The sequence below is a fragment of the Leptonychotes weddellii genome, chromosome 6 (genome assembly GCF_054177405.1).
Source record: "Leptonychotes weddellii isolate Sample4059 chromosome 6, ASM5417740v2, whole genome shotgun sequence".
NCBI lineage: Eukaryota > Metazoa > Chordata > Mammalia > Carnivora > Phocidae > Leptonychotes > Leptonychotes weddellii.
The window spans coordinates 55,653,776-55,680,579 of record NC_138374.1 but is presented as its reverse complement, the minus strand read 5'-3'; the positions used below and the strand labels follow the sequence as shown (position 1 = coordinate 55,680,579).

General features: G+C 38.3%; 1 protein-coding gene across 1 annotated transcript in view; it reads left to right on the top strand.

Moving 5' to 3' along the window:
* The window catches only part of REEP3 (receptor accessory protein 3), a 93,854-nt gene that overhangs the window by 12,562 nt on the left and 54,488 nt on the right, over positions 1–26,804 (top strand). The gene's annotated exons all lie outside the window — the stretch shown is intronic.

Here is a 26,804-nt window from a genome sequence, read left to right as displayed (position 1 = left end):
GTGGCTCAGTTGGTTAAGCGACTGCTTTCGGCTCAGGTCATGATCCTGGAGTCCCGGGATCGAGTCCCACATCGGGCTCCCTGCTCGGCGGGGAGTCTGCTTCTCCCTCTGACCCTCCTCCCTCTCATGCTCTCTGTATCTCATTCTCTCTGTCTCAAATAAATAAATAAAATCTTTAAAAAAAAAAAAAAAAAAAAGATTGATTATAATGTTGTAGGAATTGAGACAATGTAGAATTGGTGCAGTGATGGATGATAAACTTAAGGGAACATAATCAAGAATCCAGAAACTAACCTAGCACGTGTGGAAATCTGATGTGACAGAGTAGTATTCAAAATCAGTGGGAAAGGATGGGTAACAGTAAATTTGGTTATCTCGGGGTGCCTGGGTGGCTCAATTGGTTAAGCGACTGCCTTCGGCTCAGGTCACGATCCTGGAGTCCCGGGATTGAGTCCCGCATCGGGCTCCCTGCTCGGCGGGGAGTCTGCTTCTCCCTCTGACCCTCCTCCCTCTCGTGCTCTCTGTCTCTCGTTCTCTCTCTCTCAAATAAATAAAAATTTTTAAAAAAATAAAAAAAAGTAAAAAAAATAAATTTGGTTATCTCTCAGAAAAAAGAATGAAATTACATCCTTATTTCACAGCAAACTCAAATAAATTACAAGTGGACTACCTGCCTGTATGTGAAAACTAAAATATTTAAACTTTTCGAAGAAAATGTAGAATGTCATTACGGTTATGATTTGGTAGAGAACTTTTCAGACCCTACAACAAACTGTAAATGATTGATAAATGCAGCCTAACATACGTCTGACGCTGCTCCTCCATCAGGCATTATTCTAAGCACTTTCACACAATTTCATTTATATCTCACAACGGCCCTAATAATACAGATACTGCTGTTATCCCCATTTTGCCATTGAGAAACCCGAGGCTTTAGAGAAGCGAAATAACTTACTAAGTGACAGAGTGAAGTGGCAGTCTAACTCTAGAACCAGACCTGAACCAGTATGCCATACCACCTACCTGTGTAATAGAATTTGCATGCAGTAATTTCAGTGAGTTTTGTCAAATATGTATACTCATGTATCACCACCCTTAACAAGATCAAGATTCACTTTACATTCTCAACAGTGGTAGTTGACTGTGTATTTCTCCCACCTGTGCCATCCCTGACAATTTTATCTTTGCTAATCTCTGTGAAAAAATACCCCATTATTTTAAATATCCTTTTTTAGGATATGTGTTTTAAAACTCTATTTGGAAACCCATATTGCTGTTTTCTCAATTCCTCAGTAGTTTGGGGGCTGGAAAGGAAGGTGTAATGGAAGCCAGCACTAGAATTGTGGCCCAGAGAGGGTGAAGCATGCAGACAGTTTTGTAACATATATGACAAAGTATAATAAAAGATGTAAAGGATTCCTTAAAATCAATACGAAAGTTAGCAATCTAAAAAAAAAAATGGGACGAAAGTAAAAGGCATCTCCTAGAAGATGAAACCAATGGCAACTAGACATATAAAAAGAATCACAAAACTCATTAGTTTTCAAGAAAATGTAAATTAAGCCCACATTGAAATTCCATTTCACACATTCTACATTGCAAAAATTAAGAAGTCTGAAAATGCCAAGTGTTGGCAAGGATGGGCAGAGCAACATTTTTTGGGAATGGCGTGAGAGGAAGATGTAACAGCTCTGGAAACTAACAGTGTTCATCATTCATATACCCTGTAACCCAGCAGTTCCTCTACCTGCAGCAGGAGACATTTACAAGGATATTCATAGGAAAGTTCTTAAAGGGAGAATCTACCAAGAATACTAGTTTACATGGAGAGGAGACTGGGTAACTGAATGTTGGTTATATTTACATAATGGAATATTACACAGCAGTAAAGCTGAATGAGATACCACTTACAAGTATCAACATGGATGACTGTTAGGGAAATTATAGTGAGGTTTTTTTTGTTTGTTTTTTAAGAAAAACAAGCCAGATGGGATTACATGTAGTAGGTTACCATTTTAAAGACCCCAACAGGGCGCCTAGGTGGCTCAGTTGGTTAAGCGACTGCCTTCGGCTCAGGTCATGATCCTGGAGTCCCAGGATCGAGTCCCGCATCGGGCTCCCTGCTCAGCGGGGATTCTGCTTCTCCCTCTGACCCTCCCCCCTCTCATGTGCTCTCTCTCTCTCATTCTCTCTCTCAAATAAATGAATAAAATCTTTAAAAAAAAAAATAAAGACCCCAACAAAGGTAAGACTGAACAATATATGAGATATATACATATATGGCAAATCTATTCTTCCAAAAAGAAAAGAGAATGAGAAACACAAATTTTAGGATAAGAGTCACCTCTGAGGGAATACCCTAGCAGAGGAAAAAGCTCAGAAGCAATGATAATGGTGGTATTCTGCCTTGATTTTGGATGACTGGTTCACTTCATTGTGCTTCATAACTTAGAAGTATGTGTCATATTTTCTTCATATCAACTATTACATTTAAGAAATGCTTGGGGTGGGGCACCTGAGTGGCTCAGTCGTTAAGTGTCTGCCTTCGGCTCAGGTTATGGTCCTAGGGTCCTGGGATCGAGCCCTGCATCGGGCTCCCTGCTTCGCGGGAAGCCTGCTTCTCCCTCTCCCACTCCTCCTGCTTGTGTTCGTTCTCTCGCTATGTCTCTCTCTGTCAAATAAATAAAATATTTTAAAAAAGAAATGCTTGGGGTGCCTGGGTGGCTCAGTCAGCTAAGTGACAGCTCTTGATTTCAGCTCAGGTCATGACCTTCAGGGTCTGGTCCTGGGATTGAGACCCATGTTGGGCTCTCTACTCAGTGGGGAGTCCGCTTGAGGGTTCTCTCTCTCTCTCTCTAAAATAAATTAAATCTTAAAAAGAAGAAGAAGAAATGCTTGACACAGTAAGTCAGGACAAAGATACAGTAATTAAAGGGACAAGCTTAGACAACGGGGAGCTGATACCATCAGAAAGGAGATGCTGCCCCTGTCCCAGCCCATATGCTTCTTGCTGGTGTAGAGGCCAGTTTTAGTGCTTAGCCAGGCCCCAGATGGAGGGAGGGAAGGGGCTGCACCTGTCATGAAGAGTTTGTGAACAGAAGGCCAGAACCCCTATGAAATCACCAGGCAGGCTCACTCTAGTCCTTTTTCTCAAAGCTGGTATGAGTCCAATGAAGAATGTCCAATTTCTTACATATCCAAAGGATTTTTGAGGTTCTAGAAGTAGGTACATAAATACTTAAGAGCTTTCTTTTTTTTTCCCCTCACTTATTTTCAGATGACAGTAGTTTTCTTGTCTATCCATTTGATATGTGGGATATTGCTATAAAAAGCAACTCGATGTCTGAAAAATGTATAAATTCATTTGCCTTCACTATAGCTACTTCCAGACTAAAACAGACCTAAGAGAGTGTTAGTGATGAAACGTAGAATAATAGTCTTAACTCTGTAGTCTGCTTTGTATTCCTAACGATGTTGCTTGTCCATTTGAAGAGCTTAGTTGATCAGAAATATTACATTACTTGAAACTCCCTAATGGCTAATTTAACTTCCAGTTTATGTGTTTCAGAGCAATTCCCCACTATTGCAAAGGAAGTGAGGTTAGTCCTAGAATCTGGGATGGGTCTGAACCTATCAATGGGAAATAATGTCTAATAGTAACATTTTATACCAACATGTAGCTCTGATTTCTTAGGTGTGCTGAGCCTCATTTATAGAAAAGGAGGAAAATGGAAAATCAGAGAGAGCTTTGTATTTTCCATGTGGTCAGCATTGCTGTGGGGGTGATCTGGCTGAGACATCTGTCACCCACTGATGGCCAGGATTTATTTGGCCTGTTAGGCTTTCCCCTCGCTCCCTTGTCATCCATGTGCTGTGTTCACTTGGTTAGTTAGACGTTCAGAACCTTGCAGCATCTCAGGAACATGAATGGGAGATGATTAGCTAGTAGATTTGCAGATTTGTGTGCAGAGATTTCTAGTTTGGAAATGCAAAGTAAATAAATTTATTAGCTTTAACTTTAAAAGTTATCCATAGTTCTGTACTACCCTTGCAGTCTCCCAGAAATACCAACATGATGGCCAACTTAGTTTGAATAACACTTTTTTTTTTTTTTTTTTAACGTGAGGACTTTTAGCCAATTTGAGTGAGGAATCCTGGAGGATTTTGTGAGGATGGTTTAAGAAGAAGGAAATCAGAGAAGGAATCAATCAGCTTCTGTAACAAGTGCAGGAATACTGCTCAAAACCCAAGCATGTACTAGGGGGATAAATGAAGTGAGTTATTATGGAACATTTCTTATGAAACATGATTGGAAATTCATGAAATAAAATGAACTCCTAATATAAACAATAAAAGATTTGAAAGCTGGGATAAACTAAAAAACAAACAAGAAAAAGAAGTTAGCCTGTAAATGAGCTCTGAAATCAGTGACCATTTATTCCTTTTACTCTTTGCCAGATTCTTGTTTTATTAAGGTTTTGTCAGTCAATCCTTCAAACTAATCCTAAAACTTCCCAATAAACCAGACAAGATTTCCTAACCTTATTTACCCTTTAAAAAGAAGTTTTGTATGATGGGATACTTTAAAATTACGGCTTTGGGGGCACATGGGTGGCTCAGTCATTAAGCATCTGCCTTCGGCTCAGGTCATGATCCCACAGTCCTGGGATCGAGCCCCACATCGGGCTCCCTGCTCAGCGGGAGGCCTGCTCACTCTCCCACTCCCCCTGCTTGTGTTCCCTCTCTCACTGTCTCTCTCTCTGTCAAATAAATAAATAAAACCTTAAAAAAAAAAAAAAAATACGGCATTGAGCCAGAAGAGCAGTTCTATAGCTTTACAAATGTTGAAAATGGATGCTATTTATGAGAAATATGGTTGATAGAATGATAACTTTCACCTCGTAAAAATTTCAATAAAATTGTTTTCACTGTTTCTGAACACCCGTTTAATTAAGAGTATCTATTGACATAGAGATGCCTTGGATTCTTCATTTAGAAAACTCACAAGGCACTATATGGTATTTAAAAGCTTTTTAAAACAACTTTCCCAGACCTCATCCTGATTCTGACTTAATTGATCTGGAATAAGGCCTGGACATTCTTAGTTTTAAAAGCTCCCCAGGTGATTAGAATGTACAACCAGGTTTGAAAAGCTTCACACTAGAGATTATGAGAGAGAAAACCTAGTGAGGATTTTGAGAAATAGTAGTGTCAGGAAACCATCACAGAATTGAGTTGTTGGATTGTTACCATTTTAAAACAAGGAGAGAAAAATTGTAAAATATCCTTAGTTTGGTTTTCAGTGATTTCAGGATATTTGAGTACCCAGAAAATATCTGAAGCTTAGCAATAAGCAGCGTTAGTGGTCTCTAAAGCAGTGATCTAGCCAGACAGACTTGCTTCGTCTTTTTTAGATTGAATTACAGGAGTATTAGAGGAAAGGAATGTAGTGGATGGAATGTCTGGATTTTATTACAGCATTCTCTATAGTAGTGCTTCATGAAATTCACCTTGGAAATGCATTTCATATTCCCAGCTAGCATGTGAAACAAAGTCTAGCCAACAGCAAAATATCACATTTGTCAGATTGGCTAAATAGCACATTTGCAGCAGTACATACTTTAGACTGCCTTAAAAAGATCACTTTAAAATTTGTTGGTGTGGGGATTTATGTTTATTTTTAAATTCATCAAAATCATTCCATGCCTTTAAAGTATCCATAGTATTAATATTGTAGATCAGATTGTGTTGTAATTGGCTAAAAATATAATAGGTAATGAAAATCTGGAGGCCAGGGGAAGATGGGAGAAGCTCAAGGCAAATTTCATCATTCATAGGAGAAGGACAGATGCTGTGCAGAGCTGAAGCACCAGCCTTTGCTAATCCTTTTCTTAAAATCAAAGGATTACTTGAAGCTCTGACATTTCTGCTGTTTAAATAAAATGTTGTTTATTCCTTCAGTTTTATTTATCATCTTTTAAATTAGGCAAAATTGTTATTTTAAATGATATGTATATTAAGATTCCATTTTATATACTTTTTTTTTAATCAATCTTCTTTCTCCACTAATAATACTGAAAGAGATATTTGGATCATCAAATGTTATTATTGATCATTTCTGAGGAATAAATCTGGGGGTGAGTTTTAGATTATTTTGTTCTTTTTGGTGATGTTTCTATTAAAACTATGAATCATTTTTTTTTGAGAATGTTTTTATTTAAAAAACATTCTTTAAGCATGTTGCTCTTTAAAATATATAACCTATTCTTTAAATCAAAGACTAGTTTTAATACAATTTCCCACAGAAAAATTAATGCCTTTATTTCATTTCAACTTTTAATACCAACCAAGACTGAAATCTTTTAAGTGGTAGCATTTAAACCCAAATAGCAGTATGTGTTAGCTAGAGAAGTACAACCACCTACCAGTGTAACTTAACAGAAATTAATGGCCTTTATACTGACGTTTATTATACAGAAAAGTATTTTTTAAAGATTAAGAAACTCCATTTAGACTGGGGACAGCACTGGGTGCTTAGTTTATTTAGAGTTCAGCTGGTAGCATTTTACATCAAGTGTAAGTTCTGCAGGATTTCATAATAATGAGGTCTCAACAAAGGATAGATATTTCTTGTTGCCAGCACTATAAAAACAATGTTCAGTTCCTTTCTTCAGCCAGCTTTACAATGACTATGAAATTATAATTATTCTTTAGATACACATTTCAGGTTTTGTGCATAAGGTAAAAATATCAATATTTTTATGTCATTTCTAATTTACAGACTTTGGAGTTTCGTAAAATGCAACCTCACATCATCATTACCCTTTTGAGTCACTACAAGTGACATCACTCCTTAGTACAGTTGACCCATGAACAATGCAGGGGTTAGGGGCATTGACTACCGCACAGTCGAAAATCTGTGTATAACAGTTGACTCCCCCTACACTTAAATACTAATAGCCTACTATTGACTGGAAGCCTCACCAATAACAATCAATTAACACATATTTTGTATGTTGCATTATATACTATATTCTTAAAATAAAGTAAGCTAGAGGAAAAAAATTAAGAAAATGCATTTACAGTACGGTACTGTATTTATCGAAAAAAATCCGCATGTAAGTGGACCCACCCATTTCAAACCCGCTTTGTTTGAGGGTCAACCATAGTAGTATGCCTTTACCTCATCCCTAAAATGGAGATAATTCTGTTCTTGATTAACTTAGGTTGATTTGAGGCACTTCTTTGTGAATGTCTTTTACACTGACATGGGCCTATACAGAAATGTACTGTTCGTCCTTGCCCCTTAAAACAGTCCGTTTGCATTACAGCAAGGCACTAATGAGTATTACAGAGTGGTAACCCTTCTGTAAAAAATGTCATTAGAGTTATAAAGAAATGAAAGATGAAGAAAAATAGACTAGTTTAGTTTTATTGTAAAATAAATTTAATATTCTCTCACCACCAATTTGTGAACCTGAAGTAAGGTCACTTTAACAGTTGACCCTGACTCTAATAGATTGCTAACCCTAGCCCATCTAAATTAGGTAAGACCTTTGGTCTCTCTGGCTACATTCAAGAGGATGGGACGCCACTGCAGAGTCAGTTGCTGCTGCAGTTGTCCAGTCTTCTTGCTCTGTGCCTGGTGCTGTTGATGCCCCCCTTCTCCGGGCTTCGTTATGCCCACCAGTGCCCTACAGCCATTCACTGAACAATACTGATTCACAGGGACGTCCATGCCCTCAGGAGTCTGTGCTCACTACACCAGGGCCCCCTGGCATTCCTTGCTGCTTTCAGTCATTTGTTGCTGCATAACAAACCACCCCAAAACTTAATGGCTTAAGAAAAAAGCATTATCGTGATTTTGTTCCACCTGAAAAGGGAAATGGTCTTTCTTTAATCTTTTCTAATGTTATGATCACATGGCAGTTGCTATTGTTTAGAATTCTTTTGTAAAGCTATTTCATGTATTAGAAGGATTCTGGTCCATTAGAGTTTTTTCCTAGCACTAGTAGACCTAATGTCTTCAATTTAATGGTAGGATAACAAAATTTACAGGTGTCATCTTTAAGTATTTAACTGAGAGGTTTTTTTCTCCCCCCCGTAGGCAAGCCATACTTTTTCTCTTCCTCTTAAACTGATTCTAGGATGATTTGATTAAGTTGCCTCTATTTGGTCAATAAGAAAGTGGAATTGATGGGGCGCCTGGGTGGCTCAGTTGTTGAGCGTCTGCCTTCGGCTCAGGTCATGGTCCCAGGGTCCTGGGATCGAGCCCCGCGTCGGGCTCCCTCCTCGGCAGGAGGCCTGCTTCTCCCTCTCTCACTCCCCTTGCTTGTGTTCCTGCTCTCGCTGTCTCTCTCTCTGTCAAATAAATAAATAAATAAATCTTTAAAAAAAAAAAAAAAGAAAGTGGAATTGATTCAAGTGAAGAGGAAAATAGGTAATTTGTCAATTCTTAGGTGGTCATGACTCATACTAGTATAGTAGCTAACTTTTCGCTTACTAAGAAGGTTACTTTGATTGTTAAAGAAGAAATCTCTTATGAAACATCCTTATTTAACAGGTTTAAACATTTGGGTGGAAAAGAATATAATTTTCTAGAAGTGATTTTTTTTTTTCTGAGTGACAAATATGGGCGCACAATTTATGATACTGTTTCTACCAAACAGTACTTGGAGTTTTCATTTTGTGAATCTTGTTTCTCTGTAGCTGGTATGTGTGTGTATGTGTTTTAAAAAGAAATTTTTGGAATTTGCTCATCTCTTTCATATCCCTTCCCTGAGGAAAGCTACGTGGTATTTAAAGTATAGTTCAGTGTGCTGCTATGGAAACTAAAAAAAAATAATAAGGGAAATAGATACATACTAAATCTTTGGCCATCAGTCAATAACAAAAACATTCTGTGAAAAGAGTTTTTTTAATGAAGCAGATACATTTTAAACAAGTTGAGTATAAATGTTCTTCACAAAATAGGGATGAATCAGAAATGAGGAAAACTACCAATCCAAATGAATATAATGACATTGGGAAATATGAGTATTTGTATATGTATGTTGACATTAAGACTTCTGCTACTGAAGGAAATTAGACTTCTCTCCCACTGCTTTTTTGACTTTATGGTTTAATAAATTATGATAAATAATGTGTGTCAAATTGAGAATTAAAATTGCTGATATATTATGTTTAAGTGATAATTATACTTGACCCACCAGGAAAAAAATTCTACTGCTGTCATAATTTTCTTTTTTTTTTTTTAAGATTTTATTTATTTATTTGAGAGAGCAATAGAGAGAGCAGGGAGAGGGACAAGCAGACTCCCTGCTGAGCTGGGAACCAGACTGGGGGGCCTAATCCCAGGACCTTAAGATCATGACTTGAGCTGAAGTCAGATGCTTCATCAACTGAGCCACCCAGGTGTAATAATTTTTTAATCTGAAATGGCCATTGATTTTTTTTTTAAAGCCATAAAAGAAAATGATACAGTCATCAGATTGAATAGCACTATATCACTTTCTTCTGTCACTTTTTCATTTTCTGGCCTCAGCTTGAGCTATATTTGTATTTTAGACTGCGTACAAAAGATTCCATTCTGCCTTTTTGTGTACAGTAAAGAGGTTTTTTATTTTTATTCTTTCTGCAAATATTTATTGAGTACCTACCATGTATCAGAGTGTTCTAGGCCTTGGGGATGAAGAGCTAAACTCGGCAGCTTTTGTCCTAAAATAATGCTGAACACACAGACAGCAGGAGGGAAAGTCTGTGAACATACTATTGTGGAACAATCATGTGATATTTGTGGACTATGTACCATGTGCCTGGCATTGTCCTGTGGCGTATCTCATTTAATCCTCCCAAGGTAGTCACTGTTCTATCTTACAGAAAAGCCAACAGGCACAGGAAAGTTCATAATTTACCAAAAGTCACACTGTTAGTAGTGCCAAATCAAGCATGCACAAGATGCTGTGAGAACGGGGAGGGGGGGGTCCTCCTCTAAGGAGGCAAGGACATCTTCTGGGAGGAAATAGTCTTTCAATTCCCTCTTTGAAGTGATCCTCCCTGTGAAGAGGCCCCAGTCAGAGGGGAAAAGTATGCCAAGGCATAGAAACAAAACGACGTGACTGTCTTGGGGGCAGCAAGCAGGTAGTTCGATATCATTGGAGCACAGAGTTGCCAAAGATGAGACGAGAGAAGTGAAAAGACTTACAGCAATTCGATCTAACCTTGGATAGCCTGATGAGGAGTTGTTTCTTTATTGCAAGGAAAAGCAGTAAAAGATTTTAAGTAATGATATTAACAGGGAGCCTGGAGAAAGTGAGGAGGACAGGTGGTCCCCAGGAAAAATAAAATGGGTCAGAATTAAGGCTGAGGTAGGTGTTTGGGACATGGCAACAGATACAAGAGACATTTGGGGGGTGGAATTTGACAAAACGAGGAGGAAGGAATTTCAGATGTCTAGCTTGGATTACTTGAGTGGGAGGTGTCACCATTTTGTGAGATGGGAAACATGAGAAAGAAGAGGTTGAGAGAGGAAAGGAAACAGTAAGCTTGAGCAACAGCAGCAGCACCTGCAAGGTGTTGAATTAAGAAGGGCGGTCAGAGCACTTTAGACAGGGAAGGAGTGCGGAGGTAGATGGGATGTTATTGGCAATGCTCTCGTTTTAATTTGGGGGTTGGGTTCACATGCATTGTTGGACTTCAGACTTGCATATATATTATATATACTCTAGTATAGGTCAAATATTACATAGTAAATTTTAAAAGTAGTATTTGGTAAAACTGCTCTAGAAAAAAAATAAATCTTCAAAATTTGGAAAAAATGTCCCAATTCTCCTTATATGCATTAGAGTTTAGTCAAATGCCACTAAAGCCAAGACCATTTGATTTACCTAGACCTTTCTCCACACATTAAAATGTAAAATTAAGAAACAAAAGAACCATGGGATCAATGGCCAGCAGAAGGAACTATCCTCTGTGATTTTGTGGTAGTTATCATTGTCAGGTCAATCTCCATGACTGTCTTTTTTTTTTTTTTAATTTTATTTATTTGAGGGGGGAAGGGGCAGAGAGAGAGGGAGAGAAACCCAATCAGACTCCACACTTGATCCCAGAACCCCAAGATCAGACCTGAGCTGAAACCAAGAGTGGGACACTCAACCAACTTTGCCACCCACACACCCCAATGACTGTCTTATTTTTAACAAATACAAGGAAGATTGAAAGGGATACTTGAAAAAAAATAAAACTTTCCTTTTAAAATTGCTTACATTTAGTGCGCTTGGATGGCTTAGTTGGTTAAGCGACTGCCTTCGGCTCAGGTCATGATCCTGGAATCCCAGGAGACCCGCATCGGGCTCCCTGCTCAGCAGGGAGTCTGCTTCTCCCTCTGACCCTCCCGTCTCTCATGCTCTCTCTCTTTCTCTCATTCTCCCTCTCTCAAATAAGTAAATAAAATCTTAAAAAAAAAATAAAATTGCTTACGTTTATTAAGGGACCTGCTTTATCATGTTATATTTCTGTTAAAAGATAAAGCATCTTGTTTGGGTAGTTTCCATTTAGTCTCAGGGTGACTTGGAATTTTTAATAGGGTAGTTAGGAAAGGCCTTGGTGAGTAGTTGACATTTATTTTAGCAAAGACTTGAAGGAGGTGAGGACAAGAGCCATTCTGATCCTGGGGAAGAGCTTCTCAGGAAGAGAGTTGACTCAGTACCAGCCCCAAGCTAGAGTTGTGCTCAGCAAAAGGTGAGTGTGGCAGGGCAGAGCCCTATTGCAGCAAGAGATGGAGGCCATTGTTAAGGACACTGGAATTTATTCTGAGGGAGGCAGGAAGCCATTGAGGGGGTTATGAGCACAGGAGTGACATTATCAGATCTTATTTTAAAGATTTTATTTATTTGAGAGATAGAGCACATGAAGGCGGGTGCAGAGGGAGAGGGAGAAGCGGACTCCCCGCTGTGCAGGGAGCCCAGTGCAGGACTTGATCCCAGGACCCTGGGATCATGACCTGAGCTGACGGCAAATGAGTAACCAACTGAGCCACCCAGGCGCCCCCAGATCTTATTTTAAAAGATTTCTCTACCATGGTAAATAGACTGTAAAGGGGCAAGGATGGAAGTTTGATCATTAGGAGACTATGTTAATAAACCCGTGAGAGATGGGTGGTTACTTGGACCAGGTTGGTAGCAGTCATCAGATTCTAGATTTAAAGACACAACCCAAAGGATTGCTTGACAGATTGGCTGCGGATGTTCAAAGTGATGAAATTGAGTTCACTTAAGGAATGAATATACCTAGAGAAGTGAAGAAAATTGACAAGTTATCTCTAAAACAAAGATGGAAATGCAAAGGACCAAGGGTAGCCAAGACAGTCTTGAACTAAAAGAGCAAAGAGCAAAAATTGTGAGATGACATACATGATCAGATATTAATAGTGGGATGAGTTAATCAGGTATCAAGATTCCAAAGCTACAGTAATTAAGACAATGGAATGTTGTGGCAAAGATCAGCCAATGAAAGAACATAGGATCTAGAAAGAGTCCCATACATAGGTAGATGCTTATTTTGTGACAAAGTGGCACCACAGAGCAGTGGGGAAAGGTTTTTATTTTCAGTAATGGTCCTGTGCCAATTGGATATCATATGTCCATATAATCATAGCCCCAAACTCAGACCATACACAAAATTTCCAGTTTCAATACAGGTAAAAAGTAAAACAAAGTTTCTAGAAGATAATATAAAAAAATATCCTTACAACTTGGAAATAAGGAAAAGTAATCAAATGGCACAAAAAGCATGAGTCATAAAGGAAAAGACTGAGAATGATAAACTAGACTAAAACAGTTTTCATGAAAAGGCATGATTAAGAGTGAAAATAAAGGGCAGAGTGGGAAAAAATATTTGTAACATACGAAGGCTCATAATCAGACTATATGAAGGAAAATGGACAAGGGACTTCACACCAAGGGGGAGGAGGACACATGCAAATAGCCAATAAACATAGGTAAAGGTGCCCTCACTTGTCTTTCTGGAGTAGTGGCAATATTATGTAATGCTGAACCACATTTCCATCCTCCTCATATATATTTGGGGGAAAAAATCGAGCTTCCTGGGTCTTTATTTGTATTACTAAATCTTTAGGATTGGATAGGAATTGAGACTGTTCAAATTATACTAAAACGGCTATTTAGAGAAAATATAAACCATTCTTGAACATGAGATTACTGTTTCAAGAAGAGTTCTCCTACCATGAGCATCAGCAATACTAGGCACACTCCTGCCTAAACCTTTTGTTATTAATTGATGCTTTGGCCTTGCTCTTCAGCCCTGGGGGTATGAGGGGCCAGGTAAGAAGAATACCAACATGAAAACGAACATTTCCTATCTTAAAGGAATTATCTCTGGGGAAGAAGAATGCAGAGACTATTCTATACACAAAATGCATATTTTCTTATAATGTTTTGAAATTTGTCTTTTTTTCAAGAATGTAACCTAAAGGTAGAGGCTGCCCTGAGTGGCAGTTATTAATGGTCACAGAAGGAAGGTTTTCATGAGATGGCCCTGGGATCCAAGGTAACCAGCGTGTGATTAGTGGGGACTGGAAGTGATAAGGATAGAAAAGCATCTGTGTTTAGAATGCTCCAATGAGCAATCCGCACTCTCCTGAGATGACCCTTTACTGTTGCTAGGCACTCATTTCTGTTTCTGGAGTGGGTGGTAACATTATGTAATGCTGAACCGCATTTCTATCATCTTTATATATCTTTGGGAAAAGAATTAGAGCTTCCAAGTGGGTTTTTTTATATATATATACTATTAAATTTTAAGATTGACTAGAAATTGAAATTGTTCAAATTTGGCCTAAAATTTGAATGGTTGTACATTTCAAGAAAAAAAAAAGTCTACCCCTGAACATGAGATTACTATTTTAAGCTCTTTTACCATAAGCATCAAATAATGTTAGGTACTCTCAAGTATAAGCAGTTTAGGTGATTAATTTACATAATTCACATCAGGTACAAGGAACTCCCATCTCTTAGCTAGATCTTCCAGCCCCAGAAGTGCCTGATAGAGACTGATTTCCTTTCTCCTTATGGATTGTTCTGATCTTTTCAGAGCAAAGCCTCTGTAAATTTAAACAGCAGTTTAGAGTTTCATTTTGAGCAGCCTGGTAGACAAAAATGTAACTATGATGGGCCCTCATATTGAAAATATGAAAAAAGGCTAGATAAAATATTTTATGATATGTTTTTAAAAGTACCAGTGATGAAAGCTATTAAAGTCATGAGTATTCTTATAAATAAGATGAAAATACTAGCTAGCAATATGATCAATCAAAAACTTTAAAACCTATCAATATTATGTAAAGAAAATAGTATTGGGGGCACCTGGGTGGCTCATTCGTTAAGCATCTGCCTTCGGCTCAGGTCATGATCCCAGGGTCCTGGGATCAAGCCCCACATCGGGCTCCCTGCTCTGCAGGAAGCCTGCTTCTCCCTCTTCTACTCCCCCTCTTGTGTTCCTGCTCTCGCTGTGTCTCTCTCTGTCAAATAAATAAATAAAATCTTAAAAAAAAAAAAAGTATTGTTTTATATAATGGCTGGAAATTAGAAATGTCTGATGGTGATCTCCTCTAACGGTCAAAAAAATGCCTTTGGAGTTATTTAAAAGAAAACAGAATATACCACTGAAGGGACCCTGGGTGGCTCAGTCGGTTGAGCGTCTGCCTTCGGCTTAGGTCATGATCTCAAGGTCCTGGGATTGAGCCCTGCATTGGGCTCCCTGCTCGGCAGGGAGTCTTCTTCTCCCTCTCCCTCTGCCCACCCCGCCCCGAGCACTCTGTCTCTCAAATAAATTTTAAAAATCTTTTTAAACACACCCACACATACCCACCCACCCACCACTGAGGTGACTAGGAAGTATAGACTGCTCACAGGCCAAAAGCCCATCAAGGCCTCTATCAGTCTCTAGCAAGCACTTTTGGGGCTAGAAGATAGAGCTGAGAGATGGGAGTTCCTTGTACCTGATATGAATTATGTAAATTAATCACCTAAACTGCTTATACTTGAGAGTACCTAACATTATTTGATGCTTATGGTAAAAGAGCTTAAAATAGTAAACTCATGTTCTGTTGGGAACATAAGAATCTCGTGTTCATATTGGGACCAAAACTAACACCCAATGTAGGCAGTCTAATACCATAAAGCTAGAAACCAAGAACTAGAGAATTAGGTCTCAATCCTTCCATAGAAAGAAAAAAGAGAGAGAACACAAGTAGAACAAATAGTACAGAAGAAGATGTTAGATTTAAGCATAAATCAGAATTACAATAAACATACATAAACTAATAATTCTAATTAAAAGACTTCAGACAGCATAATAAATCTAGTTACATATTTACAAGAGAATGTATTTAGGCAAAAATGGGCTAAACTACAAGAACAGATAAATCCACAATTATGGTAGGAACTTTTTAATATAAAATATTTTAAATATTTCTGACTTTAGTTGTTACTATTCCTCTTCTGTGTTTTTCTTTAGGAATATGGAGTTTGTAAATTCAGTTTTAGGTAATCCAGTTTTGTACATAATTACAATCTTTTATATAACTGAAACGTAACCCCTTGAGAAATAAAGAACTTAATGAAAATACTTCTAAAATGCATTTTATTGTTCCCTACCTTCTTTGTAAAATTATTTCATTGTTTTTATAGAAAAATTTAAAGCTACAGAAAATTTGAAAGAGCATAAGGAATGCCCATTTACCCTTCACCTAGAATCACTTACTGGTTTGTTTTTTGTTTTTTGTTTTTAATATTTACTTGAGAGAGAGAGAGCGCACATGTGAGCAGGGGGAAAGGGAGAGAGAGGATCTCAAGCAGACTCCCCACTGAGTATGGAGCCACCTGCAGGGCTCAATCCCAAGACCCTGAGATCATGACCTGAGCTGAAATGAAGAGTCCGCTGCTTAACAGACTGAGCCACCCAGGGGCCCCTAGAATCACTGATTGTTAACAATTTGTCATAGTTGCTTTATTTCTTTCTTCCTCTTTCCTCCCTTAACCCCTCCCCTTCTCTCACTGTAATTCTGCGGTAGCAACAGGTTTTTGTTACTCTTGGTTTTACTGAACCTTTAAAAGTTGCTTCAACAAATGGTGATGTAACAATTACATGTCCTTGTGAGGGGAAAAAAAAAGCTGAAGAAAGACCTTATGCCTTCCACAAAAATGACTTCAAAAATGGATCACAGACCTGAAAGTAAAATGTAAAACTTTTATACAACTTCCAAAAGAAAATATAAGAGAAAATCTAGGTGCCCTTGGGTTTGATGAATTTTTAGATACAACACCAAAAGCATAGTCCATGAAAGAAAAAAATAAATTGGACTAAAAACCTGCTCTGCTAAGGACACTGTTAAAAGAATAAAAAGACAAACCACAGACTGAGAGAAAAATGTATGCGAGGAACACTTAAAACTTAACAAGGAAATAAATAACCCAAATTAAAAATGGGCAAAAGAACTGAACAGATACCTCACCAAAAGAAGATATACAGATGGCAAATGCACATGTGAAAAGACACACTCTACATCCCATATGTCATTAGGGAAATGGAAATTAAAACAATGAGATACTACTACACACCTATTAGAATATCTAAAATCGTAAAAGTTGACAGCACCGGTTGCTGGCAAGGATGCAAAACAAAAACTCCCATCCATTGCTGGTGAGAATGCAAAATGGTACAGCCACTTTGGAAGACAGTTTGGCTATGAAAAAGCTAAACATAATCTTATCATAGAATCTAGCAGTAATGCTCATACAGATCTATCCAACTGAATTGAAAACTTAGGTCCACACAAAAACCAAATGCGAATGCTCATAGAAGAATGCTCATAGTAGACCAAATGCTGGAAGCAATCAGGATGTTCTTTGCTAGGTGAATGGATGAACAAACTGGGATATCCGTACAACAGAACACTATAAGGTTAAAAAGAAATGAGCTTATCATGCCACACAAAGACATGGATGAATCTTAAATGAATACTGCTAAGTGAAAGAGGCAAGTCTGAAAAGACTAAATACCATATGATTCCATTTGTATGACATTCTGGAAAAGGCAAAACTATAGAGATTTTAGACAGCAGTGGTTGTCAGGCATTGGGGGGAGTGTGTTAAATAGATGACTCCCAAGGGTTTTAATAGGGCAGTAGAACTTTTACATACATGACATTATACATTTGTCAAAACTCATACAACTTTACAGCACAAAGAAACCTTAATGCAAATTTTAGAATATCATTTTAGGAGACTGAGGAATTGGGATGGGATGCTAAATGTGACAAAATAATCTATATAAATGTATTACACAACTTTGTTGAAGGGAGTGGAGGAGAGAGGTGCTGATCTAAGTAACTTGGGAAATAATTGGAGGCTGTAAAACTAAAGTAAAAAAGAACTGTAAGTGGCACTGTACTCTAGTTGATCAAGTTGTATCCCATGAAAGTACGGGTTAATTTTGAAACTATTATGCATGTTTACTGGAATTAAACCATTAAATGTTTCTCCCTGTTGGAATGGATGGTGACAGATAAGCGCAGGGAGGACCATGTGGAGAAGCGGAAAGATGAGGGAGGGAGGCATGCAGGCTGGAAGCACACACTCCCCAGACTGAAGCAGAAATACATGAGGCGTATTTAGGAAACCATGTTGGAACATGTGGTTTATATAAGGCAGTGGTTTTCAAATTATGTTCTGATGAGCCCCTTCAGAGGCTGGTGGGCAAGGGGGTAAGGAGGCCAGCTATTGACGTCTTTAAGCAAGGCAGTGCAGCAGGTATATTAGGAAGATTGATCTGACATTGGAGCCAGAGGCTTGTGTTAGGAAATTATTCAGTAAGTCAGATGAGATGCATGAGCCTAAAGGTATCACTGACCACTACTGGTTTGAAAATAGGTGATGAAGATGGATGCTTGGATTCTCACCAAGGAAAAACCAACAGGACTGGGTTACAGATTGGATGGAAAGGAAGGAGGAGTCAAAGATCCATGATAGAAATGGGTAAAGGTGGGGAAGGGGGAGCGCCTGGGTGGCTCAGTTGGTTAAGCATCCAACTCTTGGTTTCAGCTCAGGCATGCTCTCACAGTCGTGAGATCAAGCCCCATGCTGGGCTCTGTGCTAAGCACAGAGTCACTTGAGATTCTCTCTCCTTCTCCCTCTGTCCTTCCTGCTTGGGCTCTTGTGCATGCTCTCTCTCACTCTCTCTCTCTCTCTCAAATAAATAAATCTTAAAAATAAAAGAAAGAAATGGGTAAAAGGGGTCAAAAGGTACAATTTTCCAGTTATAAAATAGTCATGAGGATATAAATATACAGCATGCTGACTATAGTTAATAATACTGTATTGCATATTTGAAAGTTGTTAAGTGTAGATCTAAAAAGTTCCCATCACATGAAAAAAAATTTGTAACTATGTATTGTGTTAATTAGACTTCCTGTGATCATTTTGCAATATATGCAAGTATCAAATTGTTATGTTGTATATCTGAAACTATTATGTTTTAGATAAATTACACCTCAGTTTTTTTTAAAAAAAGGAAAGAAGCATTTAAAAAAAAAGAAAAATACTATCTTGCTACCAAATCTGGACAGACCAAGTGAGCTGAACCACTCCAGACTAACAATATAAAGAGACTTTTTCATGGCAACTTAATACAAAATGTCTTTTAAGTTCTTCAGCTTTACAAAAGAACATCATCATCATAATTATAATTTACGGAATAAAATAAGGATTTTAAAAGTTTGTTTTTTTTTTTTTTAAGAACTTTGTGTTGAATTTAAATGCAGTGGTACTGGGTTGTAAGGCATATGGAAGGTAATACATTGATTATATCCAAATTCTAAAGGGAAATACAAAGTGGACTGAAATTAACTCGAATATGTAAACTAGCACTATGACGACTAACTGCGGGATTTGTACCTTATGTCAGCAGTGGGGATGAACACAGCAGACCTGGAAACTGTTTTGGTTGACACCTCAGTTCTTAAGGTTTGTTGCTTTCTCAGAACTCACTAGGCTGGATGACCCCTGTGCCTTTTAGGGGTTGCCATGTGTTAAATCATAAAGCCCTGGGTTCTGTGGCTAGGCTAAAAATCCTATATCCAGAGTCTGTGGATTGGCTTCTGCTAAAATAGCCTTCACAGGGTAGTGTTGTTAGATACGGCAGAGATTGTTAATAATGTGGCTTCCAGTGGTGAAGATAAATCCCCAGCAGAAGACTTGGTATTCCTTTGAGCTGGTGACATCAGCCTCAAACCCAGGGTTCATCTTTGTGAGTGATAACAAAGTCACCAGGGATTTATTGCCCATTCCCCCACCACGAGAAATTAAATAAACTGTAAATGAACTAAAAAGAGCTGTTTACTTGCTCTCGCTATAAGAAAAGGTAAAAAAAAAAAAATACAAAAATACAAATGCAAATTTATTTAATATAAAGTTTCACAAATAAACATGTTCATATTAACAAAATTCATAAACAAAATCAAAAGATAATATACTAGAAAAATATTGGTTAAGATATAAAATAGACAACGAGGGCCTAGAATCAATAATACTCTAGTAAGGGGGCGCCTGGGTGGCTCAGGTAAGTGTCTGCTTTTGGCTCAGATTCTGATCTCAGGGTCTTGGGATTGAGCTCTGCTGTGGGCTCCCTGCTCAGCGAGGAGTCTGCTTCTCCCTCTCCCTCTGCTCCTCCTCCCACTTGTGTGCTCTCACTCTCTCTCTCAAATAAATAAAATCTTAAAAAAAAAAAAAAAGTGGGCGCCTGGGTGGCTCAGTTGGTTAAGCGACTGCCTTCGGCTCAGGTCATGATCCTGGAGTCCCGGGATCGAGTCCCACATCGGGCTCCTTGCTTGGCGGGGAGTCTGCTTCTCCCTCTGCCCTTCCCCCCTCTCATGCTCTCTCTCTCTAATAAATAAGTAAATAAATCTTAAAAAAAAAAAAAATGAGAATAATACTCTAGTAGTAGCATGCCCACCACCCAGATTTTAGTTTCACAAACATTTCCAGTAAAAGGAACCAGGGCTCCTTGGCAAAACTGCTGATTTTAGGAATGGGACAAAAAGTATACAGGATGAGCCTGGACCATCTTGTAGTGCCAGAAAGTAACAAAGTGCTCAAAAAAGATAAAAATAAGAACAATGGTGGTGTATGTCAAAGGGACATAGGAGCCAACTGAAAGAGATCCCAATGACCAAATCTCGAACAATTTGAGCAACAAAATAAAACACTATTGTAATAGAACCCAAAGTGTACAATAAATACCCATGAGTTCATACTGATATAAATAATGATTGAATAAATGAATGGAGGAAATAGAAAATCTCCCATGCAGGAGAATTCTCAATAATGTATGTAGATACTCTGCCCTCAAGGTGGTAGAACATAACTTGCCACTCCATAAGCAGGTTGTATATAGTGATTTTCTTCCAAAAAATATGGTATTGGAAGTGGGGCAGGGTTTCAGGGGGGTGTTTAGTAACTTTCCTGACAAACACTGCTGCAATCAAGTGATCAAGGTTAACGTCATAAGTGATGAAGTCATGCTAATTGAACATATTCTTTTTTTTTTTTTAAAGATTTTATTTATTTATTTGACAGAGAGAGACAGAGAGGGAACACAAGCAGGCAGAGTGGGAGAGGGAGAAGCAGGCTCCCCGCTGAACAGAGAGCCCAATGCGGGGCTCGATCCCAGGACCCTGGGATCATGACCTGAGCCGAAGGCAGACGCTTAACTACTGAGCCACCCAGGCGCCCCTAATTGAACATATTCTTGATACGTGATGAAGATGTCATACCATGTTTGTGATAAACCCACCAAAAACCCTTATCCCCAATCAAATTCTGACAAAAACAAAGGAAAAATCCCAACTGACAGTCATTCTAAAAAAAACTTGACCAGCACTCCTAACTATCAAGTCATCAAAAATAAGAAAGGCTTGAGAAACTTTCTGAGGAGCTAGGGAGACATGATGATTAAATGTAATGTGGTAAATGGAGTGGGATCTCAGATGGTATCCTAGACTAGATAGATATAGAAACTAAGCAAATCTGAATGAAGTATGGACTTTAATTAATACTAGTGTATTATTAATGGTTCATCAATTGTGCAAATGTTCCATTCTAATATAAGATTCTAATAGGGGAAACCGTGTGTGATAGATGGGAACTATCTATACTATCGTCACAATTTTTCTGTAAATCTAAATCTATATTAAAATTAAAAATTTTTAGGGTGCCTTAGTGGCTCAGTCGTTAAGTGTCTGCCTTCAGCTCAGGTCATGATCCCGGGGTCCTGGGATCGAGCCCCGCATCGGGCTGCCTGCTCCACAGGAAGCCTGCTTCTCCCTCTCCCACTCCCCCTGCTTGTGTTCCCTCTCTCACTGTGTCTCTCTCTCTGTCAAATAAATAAATAAATAAATCTTTTTAAAAAAAATTTTTTTTAGAAAGTTGAAGACATTGTGACACTCAGTCCTAATTATTAGGTCTCCTAAACAAGGGCATTCTTTTATATAGCCCAGGACTAATATCACCTAAAAAATATAACATTGATGAGATATTAACACCTAAAGTACAGTTCATATTCAGATTGCTCAAGTTGCCCTAATAATTCCTCCTGTAGCTGCCCTGTTGTTCTTAATGCAGAAGCCAATCAAAGATGACACATTGCGTTTGTCATTTCTCTTCAGTCTCCTTAACATACAACATTCCCTTGAGGAGGAATTGTAACACCCCTTTCTTTAGAATGGCTAGATCAACTGCCCTTTGTTTAATCACTTGGGTATGTTTTTTTTAAGAAGGGAAATCAGCAAAGTCACAGTTGGTAGAGACTATACCATTTCTCAAAAATGGCAGTAGGGTCATCCAAAACTGCTTTTCGTGAAACAGTGTCTTATGTTTCAAAAGAGGCCGAGGGCTTGGTAGTACCAACCAGCCAGCATGCTGGTTTTGTGCTGTAATTACTGATGTCAGGATTAAATTAGGTGGTGGTATAGTTCTTGTGGCACATGTTTGCTTTCCTTTTCTGTTGGTGAGTTGCCCAAGATAGTATAAAGTTCCCCCTCTAATATTCCTATACAAAAAAAGGGCTTAGACATTCTCTAATCAGTTGACCACCCAAGAGAGAACATAAAAAAATCGTTTTTAATTCTTTTATGTTTAAATTACAAAAATAACCGGAACATTAAAATTTCTATTAATTGTTTGCTATAAAAAATAAGGAGACCAAACCTTTCAACCTCATTAATGAGCGGTCATACCATGTAGGGTGCCCCTAAAAAGAGGGAGACTGTTCTAGCTCTAAGGTAAGGCATGAGGGGGGAAAAAATCACTAAGTTGGAGATACCGTAGGTACTAGAAAGATTTGAACAAATGAAATGAAGTGGTTTAAGAAATATGAAAGTGGAATGTTTTGATTTCCAAATCATTGCAAATTTAGTTTTAATTAAAAAGCAATGGAGAGGGGCGCCTGGGTAGCTCAGTCGTTAAGCGTCTGCCTTCAGCTCAGGTCATGGTCCCAGGGTCCTGGGATATAGCCCCACATCGGGCTCCCTGCTCTGCAGGAAGCCTGCTTCTCCCTCTGCCACTCCCCCTGCTTGTGTTCCCTCTCTCGCTGTGTCTCTCTCTATCAAGAAATAAATAAAATCTTTACAAAAAAAGAAAAAAAGCAATGGAGAGTTGACAGATGTATCCTTAGTGCTAGAAGATGCAGTGCCTAGTGCATAGTATGTCATCAGTGATACCTGGTCTTGTGCACTGGAGAGGAATTAAGATGATTTTAAAGCAGAATATTAAATTCCCATTAGGGTGGGTGGGGCCTGGAGAGTTGACAACGTTCATCTGTGAGGTGAGTGGAGTTGACTGCCATGCAACCCAAGCCACACGGAAGCGTCCGATGGGAGGACTTGGCAGCACTTTTAGATCTGCGTTCAGTTCAGGGAAGTTCACTTCATAGTCATGTGGTACCCAATGAACTGCACAGACCAAGACAGAGTCCAGATTTATGGCTTTCTTTTCTCATTTGTAGAGGCATGTATTTTAAAAGAGAAAAATTTCCCAGCGTTTTCAAAAGTGGTTTGTGTGTTATTTTTTCTTCCCCAGAAGCTTTTTTTTAAACCTTAGATTGCAACTGAACTCTTGTTATCTTTAATGTCCACGGAGTTAATGCTACGTTTGGGTTTCAACATATCCTGTGCTGAAGAGGCTAAATGAAGAAAGCAGTTCTCTGAGTTCAGAGTTAACTCAGGAGTCTGGGGTTGGTCAGATGGTCGAGAGTAATTCTTAACCCCATTTAGTATAGGCACCTAACCAGTTTCATAGGAATTGGAGAGCATGTAAATGTTGCCTAAAGATGGTGGTATTCCTCCATGTAGACTTTGTGCACAATCAAAAAATGGGTCTCAGACATCTTTTTACACACGACAGTAGTGTATTGGCAGGTCCCAATTACTTAGGTAACTTCTGAATATTGCTTGCAATGGGTTATACATTATATGAAGTACAAAGTGTTGTTTGCTCTAAAAGGAAGAGCACAACTCTTAAAATTAGAAGTTTTGTGCTTATTATGTTTTGGCTTTGACGCTTGCTGGATGCTTAATTCAGAAGTTCCTTAATGTCTCTGAGCCTTCTGTTTATCATCTAGGAGTTGATTTGTAGTGACACCAGGTAAACTGCGGAATGCTGGAGATTGGTTCACATAACTAACAGATGATGGTCCCCACATTCTGTGGAACTCTGCCCACAGGATGCAAGGTTACTTGAGGGCAGCAAGGGTTTCCAGCCCCTGGTTCTGTAATGTACTCTGTTGAGTTCAGCATAGTTTTTCAACATTTTTCTTTCGTTTGGGTTTAGCACGTAGTAGGCCCTAGTGGTGGGGGATGGGGGTGGCTAGGGGAGAGAGTGAGAGGATGAAGTACAAGTCTGATCTGCTGTGGACCGATTTCTTTCCCCACTGTTATCTTTAGCTCTCCTTTTAGAGTAGAAATGAGAAGCTCTGCAGTAAAATTAGAAGTTCGGCTCTGACAACATGAAAATTCCAAGCTTCCTAGTGCTTGATGACTATAATTAAAACATGCATAAGGTCTTTCAAAGGAATTTTTACTGTCTTTAGCTCTCCTTGGCAGTTTTAAACTTGTGTCATTGGTTACAGAATTCAGGATTTCGGGTTTTCTCATGGGTTTGACTTTTTTGTTTCTGTATGTAATTTTCATAATTTTCTTCAAGACTGTCGTTACCTGATGGCCACTTCACTGTTGTTTTACGGAATGGGAATTCTCTACTAGCAGAAATTCTTAGCAACAGATCTTTCTCAAAATTTGTGGAGGACGGAAGTTATGTATTATTTTGGCAGTGATCATGTGCAAAATTCAGCTCCACAATGGCAGCTTAATCAGCGGCATAATGACTCAAGTAGGAAGAATATACACAGGTACAGTGTGTTATTATTGGGCCTTGCACTAGTTGCAATCATTTGGCCTTAAACAGGCATAAATTCATTATTTTCAAAGATTAAACTTAAATATTTTAATATTTATTAGATATTAAATTTTAGTGTATTATAACTCTCTTTTCCTTACAATCTCTTATATTTTAGTGTCTGAGCAAGGATAGATTTTTGGTAAAAGTCAAGATAACCTATTGTTATTTTCACATTTCTTTAAAAAATTCAGTTAGACCGAAACCAGCATACGATACTGACAGCACATTGCTTAATCACAATCAGTTTTAATCCAAAACCAAACTAAGAATATTGTCACACTTTAGGTTTGCTGAAGATGCAGAACTCAGAAATTCAAATTCTTGGACCCCCACTTCCAAAGATTCTCATTCCCAATTGGTTCTTATACATAGACACATTTGGGAGCTAAACCATTTGTAGAGGATGCTTTTCAAATAGTTCGGAAGGAGGCGTGCCTGGGTGGCTCAGTCAGTTAAGAGTCCAACTCTTGGTTTTTGGCTCAGGTCATGATCTTGGGGTCCTGGGATCGAGCCCCGCATGGGGCTCCGGGCTGAATGTGGAGACTGCTTAAGATTCTCTCCCTCCCTCTCCCACTGCACACCTGCCCCCCTCCATGCACATGCTCTCTCCATCTCTTTCTCCCTCGCAAAAAAAAAAATAGTTCAGAAGGGCTTGAGGATTCCTCAGAGGATTCCACAATCAATGAAATTAAGTTCTGTAAGGACAGCTTGATTATATTTGCCTTTTATTCACATCTGTTTTATTTGAAGTTCCTAAGAAGGCATTGTTGTAAGATACACGGTTTCTAGGATACCTTATCCTTTAAGATTCTGATCCTATTTTGAAAATTCACGAGAGTCTTTGTTAAGATTAGAGACCTAATAAACAGAATTAAAGTGAATTGTGATAAAGGGCAGAAAACGTTTGCCCTTTTTCTCTATCTCTCATGGAGCCCTTTATAAACTTGGTTGCCATAATAACCTGCCTTTTTTTGTTCCAGCAAATTCTGTGAATTCCCTGTACATATGGTGTTTCATGGTTTTTCTGATACTCTCTAGTTTCCCTTGGCTGAAACACATAAGCGCTGGTGTGCTGCTAATGCTTAACTACGGGGGAAAGAGGACTGATTCCTATCATTTGCTAATTTCCCTGATGTAAATTCTCCCCATAGTAATGGCCTATTTCAAGCTACCAATGTGAGGTCACTGAATGTGGAGCTGGGAAGAGCAACCCGCCACAAAGAGCATTTCCACCATATACACACAATAGATGCAAATAACTTCCAAGACCATATAAAATGTAGTAAGATAACTAGAAAATGAGGAGTTTGAAAATTTACTGTTGGCTTTTAATGTTTTATATATTCAAATTATTTTACCATAGAATACCCAAAAAACTATTTCCATGCTTATCTTTGGGGAACTAGAGTGTTTCAAAATTGAGGAAGACTTTTACTTTGCATTTGCATTCTTATGTTCTTTCAGTTAGTTACCTATGTTAAATTTATGAGCAACAACAAAAAAACAGTGTTAAAGAAGCAGCTCTCCAGGTGATTTTGATGTGTGTCTAAGTTGAGGAATCACCAGTGGTTGTTAGCTACTAGCTACCTAAAGTAAAAATGTTTTTCTTGGTTCTCTGGCACCTTTAAGCTGCTTTTGTGCAAAAGAGCAGTGATTACTATATTCTAACTATTAATTTATATGCTGTTCCATTCTTTGAAATGATTTGAGAAATCTTTTGCCAAATGTATATGTGAAAATGTAAAGAAAAATAAGAGTTACTGCTAGAAAGAAAATTGCAAAGTAGAAAGTCAGAATTTGTAAATACAAATATGCCTGTCTTAAAGTTCACCATAATTGATAAAGTTGAAGAACAGATTTTGCTTCTGAGCTTCCTGGCAATCAGTGGGGGGTGTGGAGAGAGAGGGAATAATATTTTTATCAGAGGGAAGGAAGGTCATCATTTTCTCAAAGAATGCTAAACATTGCATTGTACTGAGTTCCAAAGTAAATCTCATACGTGAAAATTCATATATAGGGATACTAATAGACAATGCCCTGAACACTATTCCTCTACTATTTATAGCCATGGGGCTCCTGTACTTCAAGAAAAAATAAGAATGTGATATTAAAAAGCATCTCAGTTGAAATGATTTTTCTCCTAAAGGAGATAGGTATAACAGTCTAAACTGTTATCCTCCTATTTTTCGTAAAATATAAACAGGTGATCAAGCTTGATTCAAATTTGGAATGACACCACCTAAAGGAATAAAGATTTAGAACAAGTCTGACAAACCA